Below are 17568 nucleotides of genomic sequence, written 5' to 3' on the forward strand. Positions count from 1 at the left end.
TCTTCATTTATAACAAAGGAAAATTTTTATTATGTCTAACTGATTCCTCCCCGAGGAGGTCAAATTGTGTCCATTATTCACAGAGAGAGCTGCCCACAGACAAAGGCCCAAGAGGCAGAGTCTTGCTCCCTTACTCCATTGAGTCACTCCTGCCAACATAATGGAGTTTATTTGATCATCCTACACTGACACAGAGTCTTCCCATTCTTCTGTCACTGCCTTTCCTGGCACTTTCCCCTACCTCCTGACAGACACACTCAGTATTTCTCTGTCTGGAGGTGGGGCTACTTGGTCTGCTTTGCTCTTTCCTAATTTCCTGATGTCCAGGGGCTGTTGTGTGGCAGAGGGTCCAGAGTGAAGCATTCCATTTCCAGTGGTGCCTCAGAGCAGAAAGTGCCTTGCTGGGCTGGTTCTGCATTATTATTGCAGGAGACACGGCAGGAGGTATAAATGCAGTGCTCTTTATTTTTATAAGAACCCAATTCCTTGAATCCAAATGCCCTCCCTCAAGCAGGGATTCCATCGTTCTCTAAGTCACACAGCACCATGGCCAAGAGCTACTTCACCTGGATCTGTCGGTGTCACCAATAGGCAGATTTGCTTGCTAGGAACTAGAGGGATGATCAAACTAGGTGCAGGATGTGGCTGCAAGTCTCTCCAGTTATATGTTCTTTTTTGATTGCATCAATTTTAAGACATTCTAGTGCTCTCTCTCCCTACACAAACAAAATGTGAAGATGTATCTTCAACAAAAGGTTTTTTTTGTCACTGACAGAAAAACGTTTAAAAACCAACTGTCAAGTCTGAATTACACTCAGAAACTGTTCATCTATGCTGGATTATTGTTCACTCTCTTTTTTGTTTAATCACAGTGAAATTGCAAAAGTACTTATGATTTGGTTTCAGGCATACAATGTTTCAAGACTGATCCTCTTATCTCTACTAAAACCCCTTGACCTCCAGACAATTTGCCTCTCACCCACCAGTCTGTCTCTACGAGGGGAAGGGATTGGGGGAAGCTTTAAGGGGTTTTTGTTTTGTTTTGTTTTGTTTTGTTTTGGCCACAGGTACTCCTGGCTTTGCACTCTGGAATTGCTCAGAGAATCATACGTGATGAATCTGGGATCAAGCTCTGGTCAGATGCATGCAAGGGAAATGTCCTACCTGCTGTACTAACACTCTGGCCCCAACATTTTTTGAAGTTTTGTACTGTTGTTGACAGTGTTTCTGCTCATAGGTTTTCATAAACAACATGTTGCCACCTTTCATATGCTAGCTTTTGTTAAATTCACCTCTCCAGCAAAAGCTTCCCAGTAGCAGTGCCATGGCCCACAGCTGTTGTTCTCACATGCTGTGGAAATCTGGAAACTCAAGAACCAGTGCCCAGGGCCAATGCCTCCAGGCTGCACGGGCCTTGCTCTCATCTCTGGGTCCCTTCATTTTCCCACCAGCGTTAAGGGGTCTTATTATAGATGGAAAAAATCCTTAATATCTTTCCTCCTCTTTCATTCCCTCCTGTTCCCTTCCCTTCCCTTCTTTCACTTCCCTTGCCTTCCCTTTCTCTTTCTTTCCCTTCCTTTCCCTTCCCTTCCCTTCCCTTCCCTTCCCTTCCCTTCCCTTCCCTTCCCTTCCCTTCCCTTCCCTTCCCTACTCTTCCTTTCTCTTTCCTACTTTTTCCTTCCCTTCCCTTCCATTCCCCTCCCCTATCTACTCTTCCCTGAGTGTTAGAGTTATGTCACACTTCAAAGTATGGGTAATTGCCTGAAAGTTAACTGTAGTTTATCAGTCAATTACAGAGCTAACTTCTGCTCTAGTATTATCTTCCAGGTGACAAACACATTCTATTACCTCTGAGCTTCCTTCCTGATCCACAGAGTACCCATCCCTCCCCCACAGGTGCCCACTAGTTGGCCCTTCCTTCCCTGTCCCACTCCTCTGCTTCCTCCCTCTCGACATTATTTGGCCGCCATGTCCTAAAACCACTATTACCTCCCTATCTCGCTTGTCCATCAGACATCCTCCCCCCATCCCTGCCCTGGCATATTCCTGGTTAAGTGCACCAGGGCTTTCTCCCTCCTCCTGCAAATAATTCTAGGAATGGAAAATTTAGACTTGATACAGATGGAATCAGCAGCAGCAGGAGTAAGTGACAGAGATCTGGGGATCATTATTTCATCTCAGCACAGTGGGGAAAAAGTATGCTGTGGGGCTCACTCTGGCTCTGGGTAGAAGCAGTTATGACCTGGAGTCGTTCGTGTATATTTTTTTTATTTAAAGAAAGTTTTGGTTAATTTTTTTGTTTGCAATACTGTTAACAAGGATTTCTCATGCACATGTTGTTTAATCATACTGTGAACCAGTCCTCAAGGTTATGAATGAGGAGCAGCCTCTATATGAGTGTATGTGTTTAGGGAAATTATTCTCATGGAGAGCTCCCAGCTAGGAAGCGCAGTTGGGACTGAGTTATCCTTCTGCGCTATGGCCACACGGGGGCGCCGCTGCTCTGCTCGCTTCTACTTGGCAGGGGCGGGGCTGTGGTCTGACTCAGGCTGAGATGCTGACCTGCAGGAGGACATCCAGGATGGAGGTGCCTTCAGAGCAGTCCTAGGGTCAAGATTGGAAGCAGGGCAGAGAGTTGCGGAAGGGAAACCTTTGGGGACTTGTGCTGTGCCTGAGGTTCCACCATGTCCCCGGAACCTCTTTCTCCGGCCGGTGAAGCCAAACCTAGAAACTACCAGGTAAATTTCCTTCCACTCCCTGTTCTGTTCCTTTTCTTCGAAACATTCTTCATCTTTTATCGTTATTACATTTCTACAGCTAATAAGTCTATGTCAGGGCAGTATCACGAATATCCACACCATATTTGCATGCTATTGTTTTCTTTTTTTCTCCTAGGATTCCATCGCAGGATCACGCACTCTGAGTGAGGTCCCAGTCATGTCTCCCAAAGGTTCATCCAGCTGAGTTGGGTCTCAGACTCTCCTTGTCTTGGATACGTGGCATTGTAAGGAGGCTGCTTTGCTATACAATGGAAAAAAGCTGTCAGTTTGCTTGTGGTGGCCAGGATAGGGGTGTGGGAAACTCACAGACACAACAGTGTCATTCTCAACAGCACTTCAGGGAGTGTAGGAGCCACTTGATTATCACTGATGATGGTGACCCTTACGCCCTGATGACACATGTTCCTCAGTTTCTCTTTTTGAGACATGCATTTTATTTTATACATACAAACATATCTGTTGTTGTAGCTAAGATGACATGTATGCTGTTAATGCATTTTCTGCAACTCACCACCATCAAAATGCTAATACCATCCCCTGTAGGATGACGTTGCTTTGTCCTTGTTCCCTTTCTCCACTAGGAGCTTAGGTTTATCAGGCTACACCCATCACAGTGCTCCCAAATCACTCCCATTCCTTCGTTTATCTGTAACCACTTCTCTATGCTCTCTTCCTCAACCAGTTTATCAGCTTTTCTTCCCTAATCAGTATCTTTTCATTTGTAAGGTCAGATCCTTCTTGGATACTGAAATTGTATTGTAAGTTAATATTGCCTTTCTCCTCTCCTTATGTCTTTTGAATAGTTTACTTTAAAGCAATGCCCTTTTTGTACAGATACAGGAAGACCATTAATATTATGCTTTGTAACTTAGGATTTAATTGGCTTTGAATATTATTCAGTCCCGGGCATCTGCTTTCTTGACTTAAGCCTCAGTTGCCCTTGGTTCCTAACACCTCAAAGCAGGGTTCCAACGAGGAACTGAATGGACCCAGGGTAAGCGGTGAGCTACCCTGTCATCGAAATGGGCCAGGCCAAAGTGCCACGATTAACTATAAATTAAGAGTTTGATTATAGACAAATGCTGTCATGATCCAAAAGTAACGACGAGAGTAGGACCCTGCTAGGGGTAGGAAAGACTATCTGGCCTGAGCACTGTAGTCTGAGATTGAGATGGCCCTAGGAGGGCAATTCTATAAGTTTAAGGTATTTATTACTGTATCCATGCAAAATGATTTATGTTATAATATGCTGGAGCGATAGCACAGTGGGTAGGGCGTCTGCCTTGCACGCAGCCAACATGGCCGACCCGAGTTCGATTCCTCTGCCCCTCTCGGAGAGCCCGGCAAGCTACCGAGAGTATTCGATATGCCAGAAACAGTAACAACAAAGTCTCCAATGGAGACGTTACTGGGCCCGCTCGAGCAAATCGATGATCAATGGGAGGGCCTTTACTTTTTTTTTTTTTTTATGCTTATATGTTAGACAAGAAGAGGAGAAACACACCCAGGGGAATCCGCTCTAGGGTGGATTGACCTGATAATGAGGATCTGTCCTAGGAGCTGATGTCCCCAAGGGAAAGAATTCTACCCCTATTGATTGTGATCGCACCAATATGTAATTGTTACCCCAACCCCTCATGCTTTGGGATTTAACTACACTGAGCAAATCAGTGAACAAAGGGAGTGTAAAGTCCCTTGGGACCCCGAGGGAGATTCCAGAGTTAAAACTCTACTAATTAGTAACTCTCCCTTTCCTATCCCCTCCCTAGTAGAGCCTTAGCTGTGAAGCCCTTCCTTATTGGGATGTAAATTCTGAAACCATTTGTTGACTCTTCCCTGCTGGGATGTAAATTCGGAAACCATTTGTTGGTCCTTCCTTATCTGTTACCTCTGTTAGGAACTTTCCCCTTATCCTCTTCCACTGAATCAAAGGGAGCCAGGTGATAACCAAATGTCCAAGTTACCAGATGCCCACTAGCCACAATGCCTATGTACGTAAATGCTGATCTTTGAAATCTATAGGCTAAGGAGTGATATACTTTTAAATGGATTGGTTAAGAAAGTATATGTTGTTACAAATCTATTGGCTATGAAATGCGCGGGCTTTGAAGGCCTATATAAAATTCCCTTTGAAGAAGTTCGGGGTCTTGCCTCACCTATCTGACCTGCGTGTCTGTGTAGGCGGCTCGACCCTAGCTAGCCAGTCTTACAATAAACCTTGCTTGCTCTTTGCAGTCTCTGGAGTCTCTTTGTCGTTAAAGGGAGATCACGATCCGTGTCCTAACAGGAGGACAATGCTACAGTGCCAGGGACTTTATGGGGTGCCTGCAACCAAACTCAGGTGAGCTGTGAGCAAAGCAAACGTCCCACCCACTGTACTGTCACTCTGGCACCTGCTATGTTAAGTTTTGCACTGTGGTTTACAATGCTGCTCCTGGCAGGATTTCATAAATAACATATTACCACCTTTCCGATGCTGGATTTTTTTCCCCCTCACCCACAAAAGTTTCCCCGTAGCACATGCCATGGCCTACAGTTGTTGGTCTCACATTCTGTGGAACTCTGGAAACTCGAAGACCAGTGTCCAGGGCTGAGCCCTCGAGGCTGCACAGGTCTTGCTCCCTCCTGCCCTCTGGGTCCCTTTATTTTCCCATCAGCGTAAATGGGTCTTACTCTAGAGGGGAAAAGTCCTTAATATCTTCTGTCCTCTCCCCTCTCCTCAGCTCCAGTTTCCTTCCCTTCCTCTACTCTCCTTGCCACTATTCTCTACTAGTCCCTGTGTTTGAGTTATGTCATACTTCTAAGCATGGGGAGTTGCCTGAGAGTCAGCTGTGGTTTGCCAGTTAATTACAGAGCTAATTCCTGATCTAATAACTGAACTCAGATGGCAGATGAACAGACTCAATTACTCCTCCTTCCTTTGTCTGATCCACACAGAATCCATCCCTCCCTGCAAGGTGTCCACTAGCTGGCCCTGCCCTGCCCCTTTCCTCTGCTTCTTCCCTCTCCACCTTATTTGGCCTCTATCCCCTAAAGTCACTATTTCCTCCCATTTCACTTCTCCATGAGACATTCCCCTATATTCCTAGTCCAGGGCCCTGGGGCTCTTTTCCTCCTTCTTTCTCCACCTCATCCTAGGATGAAATTTTAGAGTTGGTTCCGATGGAGTCACCGGCAGTAGAAGTGACAGAGATCTAAGGATCAATATCTCATCTCAGCATGGGGAGGGCACCTGTATGTTTGTGGGACTCACTCTGGGTCTGGGTAGAGCATTTAAGGCCTGTAGTCATTGTTGTTTACTTGTATTTAAATATTTTTTATTGATTAGGATCTCATGGTTTAAAATTCTATTAAACAAGGATTTCTCACGCACATATTGTTTACTCACTTTTAAAAAAATTTTTTATTGAATCATCGTGAGATACAGTTACAAAGCTTTCATAATTGAGTTTCAGTCATACAATGATTGAACACCCATCCCTCCACCAGTGCGTGATCTCCAACACCAAAGTTCCCAGTATTCCTCCTGCCACCCAAACTCCGTCCAACACCCTGCCTTTCTAGCAGGCACCTTCCTTTTTCTCTCTCCCTCTCCTTTTGGGCCATTTAATCACTCTTGAAGCCAGTGCTCATGGTTATGAATGAAGAGGAGCCCTCCATGTGAATGTGTTTAGGGAAACTATTCACAGAACCTGACGCCCTAGTGAGCACAGCCTGTTTTGTTGCTGAGAGCCCACATTCTCCTGCTGAGGAAACACCTTTAAACCTGAGTTTTCTTTCTCCATATGGCCACTCAGGGGCGCCACTACTCTGCTCGCTGCTACTATGCAGGGTTGGGGCTGTGGTCTGACTTAGGCTGAAATGCTGGCCTGGAGGAGGACATCCATGAGATGAAGGTGCCTTCAGAGCAGTCCTGGGGTCAGTGGGGAGCTGGGCAGGGAGTAGAGGAAAGGAAACCTCTGGTGCCTTGTGCTGTGTCTGAGTTTCCATCATGGCCCCAGAACCTCTTTCTCCAGGCCATGATGCCAAACCTAGAGACTACAAGGTAACATTTCTTCCACTCTCTGTTCCTTTTTCTTAGGAACATTCTTCATCTTTTATCTCTACCACATTTCTCTGGCTAATAAGTCCATGTCAGGACAGGATCACGAATCTCCACACTATATTTGGCTGTTACTGTTTTCTTTTCTCTCTACGGGTCCCATCCTAGGATCATGTAGCCAGAGGTAGGTCCCAGTCATGTCTCCCAAAGGCGCCCAGCTGAGTAAGTCTCAGATTCTCTTTGTCTCGGATGACTTGTCATTGTAAGGAATCTGCTCTGCTATACATTGGAGAAAGCCCCTCAGTTTGGGTGTGGTGGCCAAGGCTAGGTGTGTGGGAAGCCAACAGACACAGTGTTATTCTCAACAGCACTTCAGCGAGTGCAGGAGTCATTTGGTCATCAGTGATGATGATCACCCTGACCCCCTGATGACACACGTTCCTCAGTTACTCTATTTCAATACATGTGTTTTATTTTGTACATATAAGTATATCTATTGTTGTAATTAAGGTTAAATGTACAGTGTTAATATAGTTTCTGCATCTCACCACCACCAAAGTGCCTAATACTATCCATCATCTTCTTATGCTTCTTATGTTATTCACATTAATTCTCCTCCTTCACCTAACCCATTCCCAAGAGTACCTATGCTTGTTCTCTTTCCCACACTGTCTCTTTAGAATGAATTTCTCTATAACACTCACACTAAGAACTATTCTTCAGGTTGTATGAAACTTTCAATTTTGTTTGTATATTTTTGGGCCCCACCCAGCAATGCTCAGGGCTTACTCCTAGTGGGATTCAGGAAACTGTGTAAACACACAAAAAATAAAAGGGCCGGCGGTCTGGCCGTTTCCCCACTCCACGGAGGTCGATGGCGATGGTCAGGTGAAGGAAGGAAACGAGGCCAAGCTAGTTGGTCTTAGTAGCCGTTTATTACATGGAAGAGATGTATGTCATGGAGGCCTCAGGAATCCTCGAGCACGTGCGCCTTTGTTCTCTCAGCTTCTGTCCTCAGCCCCATCTTCCCAGGTTCTCTGATGCACGTATCCCCCCAGAGAGCCCTGAAATCTCCCTTATATAGATCATAGCACCTCTAAAGGGCGCAATATAATGATGTCATCAAAAGGAGTTACAGAAAGAACACTGAGGTGGCAAACATGCATTGTTTCCTTACATCCGCAGGCCAGTAATCCTGGCCTCACCTTTTCACAAGCTACAAGCACTTAGATTAGCACAACAAAGACCAGTCTGCTAGAGCTTGGAATCTACATCTCCAAAAAAGCAGTCTCATCCAAGCTAGTCAGGACACACAGAAAACTGCTTCTAGGACGTGTTTCTCCTCTCCTTGTCCAAACAACATATAAGCATACATAATATTAATCATTTCGTATGGACACAGTAAGAAATACTTTGAGCTTATAGAATTGCTCTCCTAGGGCCATCTCGATCTCAGACTGCAATGCTCAGGCCAGATATCTTTCCTATTCCTAGCAGCAGGGCCCTAGTCTCGTCGTTACTTTTGGATCATGACAGCATTTGCCTATGATCAAACTCTTAACTTATAGTTAAGAATCGTGGCACCTTGGCCTGGCCCATCGCGATGCCAGGGTAGCACATAACTTACCGGCTTGCCCTGGTTCCATCCAGTCCCACGTCGGGACCCTGCCCTTGGAGTGCTAGGAAGTGAGGGCAACTGAGGCTTAAGTTGAGAAGGCAGATGCCCAGGAGTGAATAATATTCAAAGCCAATCAATTCCTAAGTTACAAAGCATATTAATTAATTGTCTTCTTGTATCTATACAAAAGGACCTTGCATTAAGGTAAACTGCTCAAAAGACATAAGGAGAGGAGAAAGACAATATTAACTTACAGTACAGCTTCAGTGTCTAAGAAGGATGAGACCTTACAAATTGGTTGGGGAAGAGAGCATAGAAGAGGTTACAGACAGACAAAGTAATGGGAGTGACTCGGGAGCACTGTGATGGGCACAATCTGATAAACCTAAGCTCCGTGTACTCCAACAGGAAACAATATGTGGTGTCATGGATTGAACCCCAGTCAGTTGTATGTCAGGTAAACACACTACCTGCTGTACTTGGGCCCTGGCCTTAAGAATATTTTTTAATTCTTCCATATGTGATGTTTTTAAGCATTACTTCAAATACTTTAAATTTTATGACACTTATAAAATATTTGTCAGATCATACTCAAAATATAAAATTCCATTCCAGTCTATGGCCAATATTTTTTCACTAAGCTAAACTTTTATTTGTTTCTGCACAACCAGGATGGACCCCAGATTCCATATATGGAAGGCCAGTGCCCTACCATTGAGCCATATCCCCAACTCACAGAACTAGCTTCGCTTTCCTGACTACAAGAGGAGCCTAGATTGAAGAACTAGACCATTTCTATGCTGAAAAAAAACCTGTTGGGAACTAGATAAATAAAGGAGATGGACAAGAGGTTCTTGTGGGACCCTTGGTTCTTTATGGGACCCTTATGAGACCTTCATGAAACCTTTCAACCCAGAATATTTGCACTAGGGGTGGAATGTTGCCCTGGCGGGGGGGGGGGGGGGGGCGTAGGGTTTAGGGGAGGGTTCTGTATCTGCTCTATCTCTACTTCCACTCCTGAAAGTATCTCCCCTCAGGAAAGCCCATTACAAAGGTGTTTTTCCCCATGGACTAAGGCCCTTGGATGTGTAAAAGTCCATCATGTATATTATATATAAATATCATATTATATACAATTCTTGGTTTTTGCACAAAGAATATTGTTCTGATGATTATGGATTCTAAGTAACAAATATGATTCATGGAGAAGAGTCAAGGCTCCAATACACAGGCTGTGAACCCCTCACCGTATGCTATTCGCTCCCATTTCTGCCTCTTTCTTAATCCTCATGGCATCCTTGAATCAGATCTACTCAGCTGGGGCTGGTCCCTGGCAAAAATCTAATATAATTTTTCTACCAAAGACTTTCTAGGGCTGGTGAGGTAGTATGACAGGTAAGGTGCTTGCCCTGCACCTTGCCAGAAGTAAGTTCTATTTCCTGCATCCCGTATGTTCTCCTGAGCACTGCCAGGAGTAATTACTGAGTACAGAGACAGTGAACATCACTGGGTGTGACCCCTTGCCCCCCAAAAGACTTCCTGTTAGCATCAAACTGTAGTTAACATTATTCCAGTTGAAGTCATTTTCAGGCTTGAACTCTGCAGGAGAAATATTACAGAAGGTAAGACGCTTTGCCTTGCATATGACCAACACGGGTTTGATCCCTGGCACCACATACGGCCCCACATACGGTCCCGTGAACCTGCCAAGAGTGATCCCTGAGCACAGAGCACAGAGCCAGGAGTTACAACTGAGCGCTGTCTGGTGTGGCCAAAAGTAGATTAATAATAATAATAATATAAAATAAAACATCACCCTCAACAATAAAAGGCCTTAACTCAGATTCCTCACATGGCAAACACTGATAGGCAGAACCTGAACGCACAGAAACATCTCTGGAGTCCTCACGGACTTGTAAGATTGTAGCGAGATACTGAAATGAAAACCATGGAAAATCCTGAGTCAGTCTCAGCCCTGGACACGGGGAGACAGTGTGACAAAGATCAAGTGAGGGTGAAGTGTCAGGTCCCAGGTGTGGCTCCCAGTGTCTCCAGGGTGGTGTTGGGGGCAGGAATTCACGCCTAGGGATTCTTGGTCTCAAGAGCTTCACTTCTTCCTCAGCGCATTCTGCCCGGATACTTGTGATGCGTCCCCAGTCCTCACTCCCAGGCGTCCCTGTATAGATCAGCCAATCAGCGTCCGCGACGCTCCTGGTTATAAACTGAAGGCAATCGCGAAGGAGTCAGAAGCCACTAGATCCCTTCAATATATGGGAGTCACGACCTCTCCTGCTGCTGCTCTCGGGGGGCCCTGGTCCTGACCCAGACCCGGGCGGGTGAGTGCGGAGTCAGGAGGGGAATTCGTTGCGGGGGGTGGGGGGGGGGGGAGAAGAGTGGAAACTGCTAGGCATTGAGATGCAGGACCCCTGAGTAGGAGTTTCTCCCTTCCCTGCCTGGATGTCCCCCCAATTGTTCCTCCTTGTCTTCCCAACCTTCAACTCTTCCCGCGCCCCTAAGTCTCCCCCTTCTCGGTCACTCCCGACTTTCCCATCTTTGAGACCCCTTCTTTTCCCTCACCCTGGCCCCGGTGCGCGCGGGGGGCGGGCCGGACCTGGTCTCACCCCTTCCCCTTCCCCAGGCCTCCACTCCCTGCGGTATTTCTACACGGCCTTGTCCCTGCCCGGCCGTAGGGAGCCCCGCTTCATCGCCGTCGGATACTTGGACGACACGCAGTTCGTGCGCTTAGACAGCGACTCGGCGAGTCAGAGGTTGGAGCCGCGGGCACCATAGATGGAGCAGGAGAGACCCGAGTACTGGGAGGAGGAGACTCGGATCTCCAAGGGCCAAGCACAGACTCTCCGAGGGAGCCTGAGCACCCTGCGGGGCTACAACAACCAGAGCGAGGCGGGTGAGCACGGCCGGGCAGGGATGAGCCAACACAGGGACTGGCCGGATCGCCCCGAGGCGGGTCCGAGAGTCCCCGAGGCTGAGTGACCCTCCCCGGACCTTGACCGGGAGGCGCCGCGGGGACCAGGCTCATTTTTTGTTTTCAGTTCGGGATTAATCTGTGCGGGCGGGTCAGACTCTCACACCCTCCAGAGCATGGTCGGCTGCGACGTGGGGTCCGACATGCACCTCCTGCGCGGGTACTGGCAATTCTCCTACGACGGCGCCTACTACATCGCCCTGAACGAGGAGCTGCGCTCCTGGACGGCGGCGGCGGGCACGCAGGCTTGGATCAGCAAGAGCAAGTTCGAGCAGGCGGGTTGGGCTGAGTATGACAGGAACTACCTGGAGTGGCAGTGCGTGCAGTGGCTCCGCAAATACCTGGAGAACGGGAAGGCCATGCTGCTGCGCGCAGGTACCGGGTCCCTGAGAGTGAGGACCCCTGAACTCCCCTGGGCGGTGTCCACTCCCCAAGAAGGGGGGTATAGTGGGGTCCAGTGTCAGAACAGCACCCCTTCTTCAGTCAGGAGAGGGAGGGACAGGCCTGGTTTCCATGTTCTGTACCACAAAGACCCGCCCTCCCCTCAGGCCCACCCTGTGTCCTCAGGACCCTGAAGAAACTCGGTGTGGGGAGGCAACCTTATCTAAAATAATGAATGTGGGTTCCCTGGGACCCCACAGCCATCCTTGAACTCCCTCAGGTCTTAGCTCTGACTCCTGCTTCTCATACTCACTCTCCTCACAGGGCAGGAGCAGAGTTAGTGTGTCCTGAGAGACCCTGACCTCCTTCCCAAACCCTGTCCTAGAACTTTCCAAGGAATTAGGATTTTTATCCAGTTTCCAGCCAAGTTTGTGTCTGGATTTTTACCTCCTATACCAAACCAATTATGCTGTTCAACCCTATTATGGAAGTGACCCAAAGTATGAATTTTCGCATTTTTTCCGCCTCAGAAGCCCCCAGAAGACACATAACCCACCACCCCTTCTCTGACTGGGAGGTCACCCTGAGGTGCTGGGACCTGGGCTTCTACCCTGCTGAGATCACCCTGACCTGGCAGCGTGATGGGGAGGACCTGACGCAGGACACAGAGCTAGTGGAGACCAGGCCTTCAGGGGATGGAACGTTCCAGAAGTGGGCAGTTGTGGTGGTGCCTTCTGGAGAGGAGCAGAGACACACGTGTCGTGTGCAGCACCAGGGGGCTGCTGCAGCCTGTGACCCTGATATGGGGTAGGGAGGGGGATAGGGCACAGAACCTGTTCTCAGGGTCATCAGGGTTGGCTGAGGGTCAGGCTGAGACTGGGGTCTGACCTCTCCTTCCTTCCTTCCTTCGTTCCTCCCTCCCTCCCTCCCTCCCTCCCTCCCTTCCTTCCTTCCTTCCTTCCTTCCTTCCTTCCTTCCTTCCTTCCTTCCTTCCCAGAGCCCCCTTCTTAGTTCACCATCCTCACTGTGGGCACCATTGTTGGCCTGGTTCTACTCGGCACTGTGGTCACTGGAGCCGTGGTGGCAGCTGTGATCTACAGAAAGAAACGCTCAGGTAAGATGGGGGCGGTGTGGTGGGAATCTTTCCAGCCATGCAAGTGTTGAGTCTTGTCCCACTTTGGGGGTCCTGCCATATTAGTTCTCCTACCTCACTAGTGGGAGCACCACCCGCCTGTGCTGTTGCTCACACTCCCCCTGTGTGTGCTGCTCTCAGGTTTGCTCATGAAGGACAGTTTTATTTATTTATTTTGTAGATTTACAATTTTTTGTGCTTGGGTTTTGATTATACAATGATCAGATACCCATCCCTCCACCAGTGCCCATTTTCCACCACTATGGATAATATCCCCCCACCCCCATCCCCTCATCCCCCCCGTCTCTGTGGCAGGGCAATCCACTGTGTTCTCTCTCTCCTTTTGGGTGTTGTGGTCTGAAAAAGAGGCATTGAGTGGCAAACATGTTCAGTCCATAGTCTACTTTCGACATGCATCTGCCCTCCTGGGAGGATCCTCCAAACACCCTTTATTTGGTGCTCCCTTCTCTATCTGAACTGCCCTTTCCTTTAGGATACCCGGCTGGCCTCTAAGTTATGGAGTAATCCTCCTGGTGCTGATCTCAGCTATTCTTGGGTGTTAATCTCATACTTTGTTACTTTATATCCCCCAGATGAATGCAATCTTTCTATGTCTATCCCTCTCTTTCTGACTCATTTCGCTTAGCATGATACTTTCCATATTGTACCACTTGTATGTAAATTTCATGACTTCATCTTTTCTAACAGCGACATAGTACTCCATTGTGTAGATGTACCAAAGTTTCTTTAACCAGTCATCTGTTCTTGGGCATTCAGGTTTCTTCCAGTTTCTGGCTATTGTAAAGAGTGCTGCAATGAACAAACAAGTGCAGATGTCACTTCGACTATACATTTTTGCCTCTCTGGGATATATTCCCAGGAGTGGTATTGATGGGTCAAATGGGAGCTCAATTTCTAATTTTTTGAGAATCGTCCATACTGTTTTCCAGAAGGGTTGAACCAGTGGACATTCCCACCAACAGTGAAGGAGTGTCCCTTTCTCGCCACATCCACGCCAGCATCGGTTGCTTTTGTTCTTTTGAATGTGGGCCAGTCTCTGAGGTGTGAGATGATATCTCATTGTGGTTTTGATCTGCATCTCCCTGATGATTAATGATGTAGAGCATTTTCTCATGTGCTTTTTTGCCATTCGGATTTCTTCTTTGAGAAAGTTTCTGTTCATTTCATTGCCCCATTTTTGAATGGGGTTGGATGTTTTCTCATGAAGGACAGTTTTACCTCCACAAGCTGCGGATGAACCAGTTCTCAGGGTCCCAGATCACAGGGACTGTCCCTGCTAAGCACAGACTGCCAGGAGAGGCTGGTCAGTCCAGGAGTGTCTCTTTCCTGCATGTTTCCTGTTCCTGCCCTCAGTCTTCAGAGTTCTGAGGCTTCCCTGGGGTCCGGGTCTAAAGAGCTGCTCTGTGGCCTCAGGACCCAGTGCTCTCCTCGACCTTCTCTGGATATTTCCTTCCTGCAGGTGAGAAAGGAGGACAGTACACTGAGGCTGCAAGATAAGTGTGGGCAGGGCTAGGGCCCTGGAATCCTGGGGATAGGGATTGGGAGCTCCCGCACCCCTAGTTCCTCCTCTAGTCCCAACTCTTGTGGCCCTGACCTTGGCCTGTTTGTTCCTCCCCAGACAGTGACAGTTCCCAGGGCTCTGATATGTCTCTCACAAATCCTAGAGGTGAGACTCTGGAGGCTGTGATGGGTGGGACTGGGCAGAGGTGACAGGACTGAGTATGGGAGTTATTTGAGAGGGATGCTGGGCTCTTGCTCAGGATGTCACCACTTCTGTGACTCACCTGGGTCTCTTCATTCTTTTCTCCTACAGTGTGAGACAGTTGCCCCACTGGGTTTCCTCACATCCCAATGTTGTGATTCAAGAGCTGTTGATTCTCTTTCTGCCTTGGGACATGAACGTGTCTTTTGTCCTGTCACACACTGTGAGGGGGAAGACTGGCCCATCCCTGTCCACTGGGCCCTCCCCACACTGACCTGTGTTCTATTCCTGATGCCCTGGGCTGTACCAGCAGAGGCAGGACTCTGCCATCTCTATCTGTGTTAGCTTTTTGTTTTCCTGAATAATGTTTTTTCCTTACTGAAATTAGCATCTGATTTGAACTTTTCTAAATCCTGTTTTCTGGGGTTGAGGGTTAATAAAGGAAATCCCTGAAATTTGAGGTGGAACGGTGGAAATCCTGAGACCTTCCTTCCATGTGTTTTCTATTTTGATTTGAGTCTGTTCCAGATGTGACAGGAGAGGCTGTGAAGAGATGAGGGGGACAGACCTGTGCCCAGTCTATCTCTGTCTTAGCCACTGTGGGCTCTGATGTGGTCACTCATCTGCCTGGGTCATTTTTCCTGCTCCTTGTCCTGGTCCTTCAGGAGCACCTCGTCCCACAGGCCCTTGCTCACAGGGACTCGGGACATATCCGGCCTCCCAGGACCGTGGGCAGCGAGGGCTTCTGTGCTGGTTAGTCTAGGCTCAGACCTGAGTCTGCTCTTCAGTCCCTTCTGGGTGTTTCTTTGTTGCTTCTGTGCAGGAGGCTGCCTGTTCTCTTGTCCACACATTTATAGTTTATTCTTTCAGTGTGTGTCCCCATCTCTGAGCCTCAAGAGGCATTTGCCTGTCACTGTTCCCTCAAGGCCCAGCATGGCCCTGCAAACAGGAGTCTCTGTGGTATCAAGAGATGAGGTTCATACTTGCCATGTTGGAATTCAGCCCTCCCACCCACCAACCCTGAAGCTCTAGGAACCTTAGTGCTGTCTGTGATCTGAGTTCATGGATTTATAAATTACTCTCATTTACCTTCAAATTTAGGGGTTAGAAAACCCATTTCTGTGAACCCAAGATCCTCTTCTCCTAAGAGAGAAAGTGCTGTGTGCTGTGGGGTGCCAGTGTGGGAGGGAGGTGAAGTGAGGGTGAGAAGCACTTGTGAGAAAAGTGGAGGTGACATCGATATCACTTGGAGTAGATATTGTAGCTACCACAGTGTAGCAAGTAGTTTGAGGTCACATGAATAAGACAGTGTTTCTGTTATGGTCTGCACTGATCATCTACCCTCTGTGCAGATATGGGATGATATTTTGGTGTCTATCAAATAACAGAGAATAAAAATCAGGCAAAACTTACCAGCCCTTGAGATGTAGTAGGAAGAGACAAACTTACACTGAAAATATATTAACCAAGGCAAGTTTTCTGGTTTGAATTTAGTAATTTCTCAGGGGAACGGGACCCATTTATAAGTGTGTAGGGACTGGGACAGTGGCTGTTTTCCTTTCACCATCAGTGTGGCTCCACAGGACGGCGACCTTTGAGGAAATATGGAAGGATGTGAGGGACTGTCTGTGTGGGTGTCTGGGGCAAGGCAGGAAATGACAGTGTAAATGCACCAGGGCAGGTGAGAGTCTGTGTCAGGGAAGAGGAGGCATCGGTGTGGCTGGAACAGTCACTGAGGTGAGGTCGTGGTGGCCTCAGGTCACGAGGATGCCATGATTCTGGAAGATTTGACTTTTGTCTAAGAGATGCAGCAACAGGCAGGTGTGAATGAAAGTTCAGACTGGTGTGATTATTTTTGTGTCATCAGTCTGGCGCTGTGCAGATGGACAGGTGAAGGGACAATGAGCTGCAGGGAACTAGGAAACTGGTGCAGATTTCAGGGTAGAGATGTTGGGGGCTTTGGGGAGTGAACAGGTGAAATAATGGAAGTGACTGGATTCCGCAGGCATTTGAAGCTGGACTTTACAGCGTTTCCTAATGTGTGGAATCTGGGTTAGGAGATAGGAGTCAGGGCAAAACCCCAAATGTCAGGATGTGCAAGTGGAAGTATGGGTGCTTTCACTGGGCTCAAGGAAGATTTTGAAAGAAGCTCACTAAGACAATGACACTATAGGGTCCAGGTGAGTGGGTTACAGCTGAGACCTGTCAGAAATGCAGGTGATGTTGGCACCTGGACAGAAAAGTCTGGATTCAGATGGGATGTCTGGCCTGGGTAACTGACTGCAACAGTGATATTTAAACCCTGGAGAACATAGGAGGACACTCCAACACTGATGAGTGAAGAAAAACAACCACAACCTGAACCTCCAAATCTGATTAGACCTCACAGGTGTGACACCATGTGGATGGCAGAGAGAAAGGGAGCCCCAATGCCAGTGAGCTGAGGCGTCGCCTGGATGGTTTCTTCAATCTCAGAGAGTCTGGCTGGAGGAGAGTCTGGGTTTATAACATGGTTGGAGGTGAGCTTGTTGCTTTCAGCCCCATGGTCGCAGAAAGAATATAGACTAGAACACCAGTGACTGTGCTCACTGCCCCTGTTCCCAGGTGGGCCCTGGGAAATGAATGACACCTGCGCTCTAGGCCCCACATGTTGACAGTGACTTGGGAGAGGCCTGAGTATGCAACAAGCACAAACTGTCCTGGGATTCAGCTACATGGGGAATCACTGAGTGATTCACCAGAGAGCACCCTGGGTGGTGTGATACTTGAAATACATGTTGAATTATTTTCTTCTGGGAAGAAAAAGGCAAGAGATCCCTGTGCTGGATGATCTTGTTTGTTTCTCTGTGTGGGTTCCAGCCATTGAAATTAGGAGGTGGGTATGAGTTCAGCAGTAGGAAAATGTC

General features: G+C 47.8%; 1 pseudogene; it reads left to right on the forward strand.

Annotated features, from left to right (window-relative positions):
- Nucleotides 1–546: 546 nt before the first annotated feature.
- LOC130036094 (patr class I histocompatibility antigen, A-108 alpha chain-like) lies at nucleotides 547–14778 on the forward strand (annotated as a pseudogene).
- The last annotated feature ends 2790 nt before the right edge of the window (nucleotides 14779–17568 follow it).

The sequence above is a fragment of the Sorex fumeus genome, unplaced genomic scaffold (genome assembly GCF_029834395.1).
Source record: "Sorex fumeus unplaced genomic scaffold, SorFum_2.1 ptg000063l, whole genome shotgun sequence".
NCBI classification, from domain to species: domain Eukaryota; kingdom Metazoa; phylum Chordata; class Mammalia; order Eulipotyphla; family Soricidae; genus Sorex; species Sorex fumeus.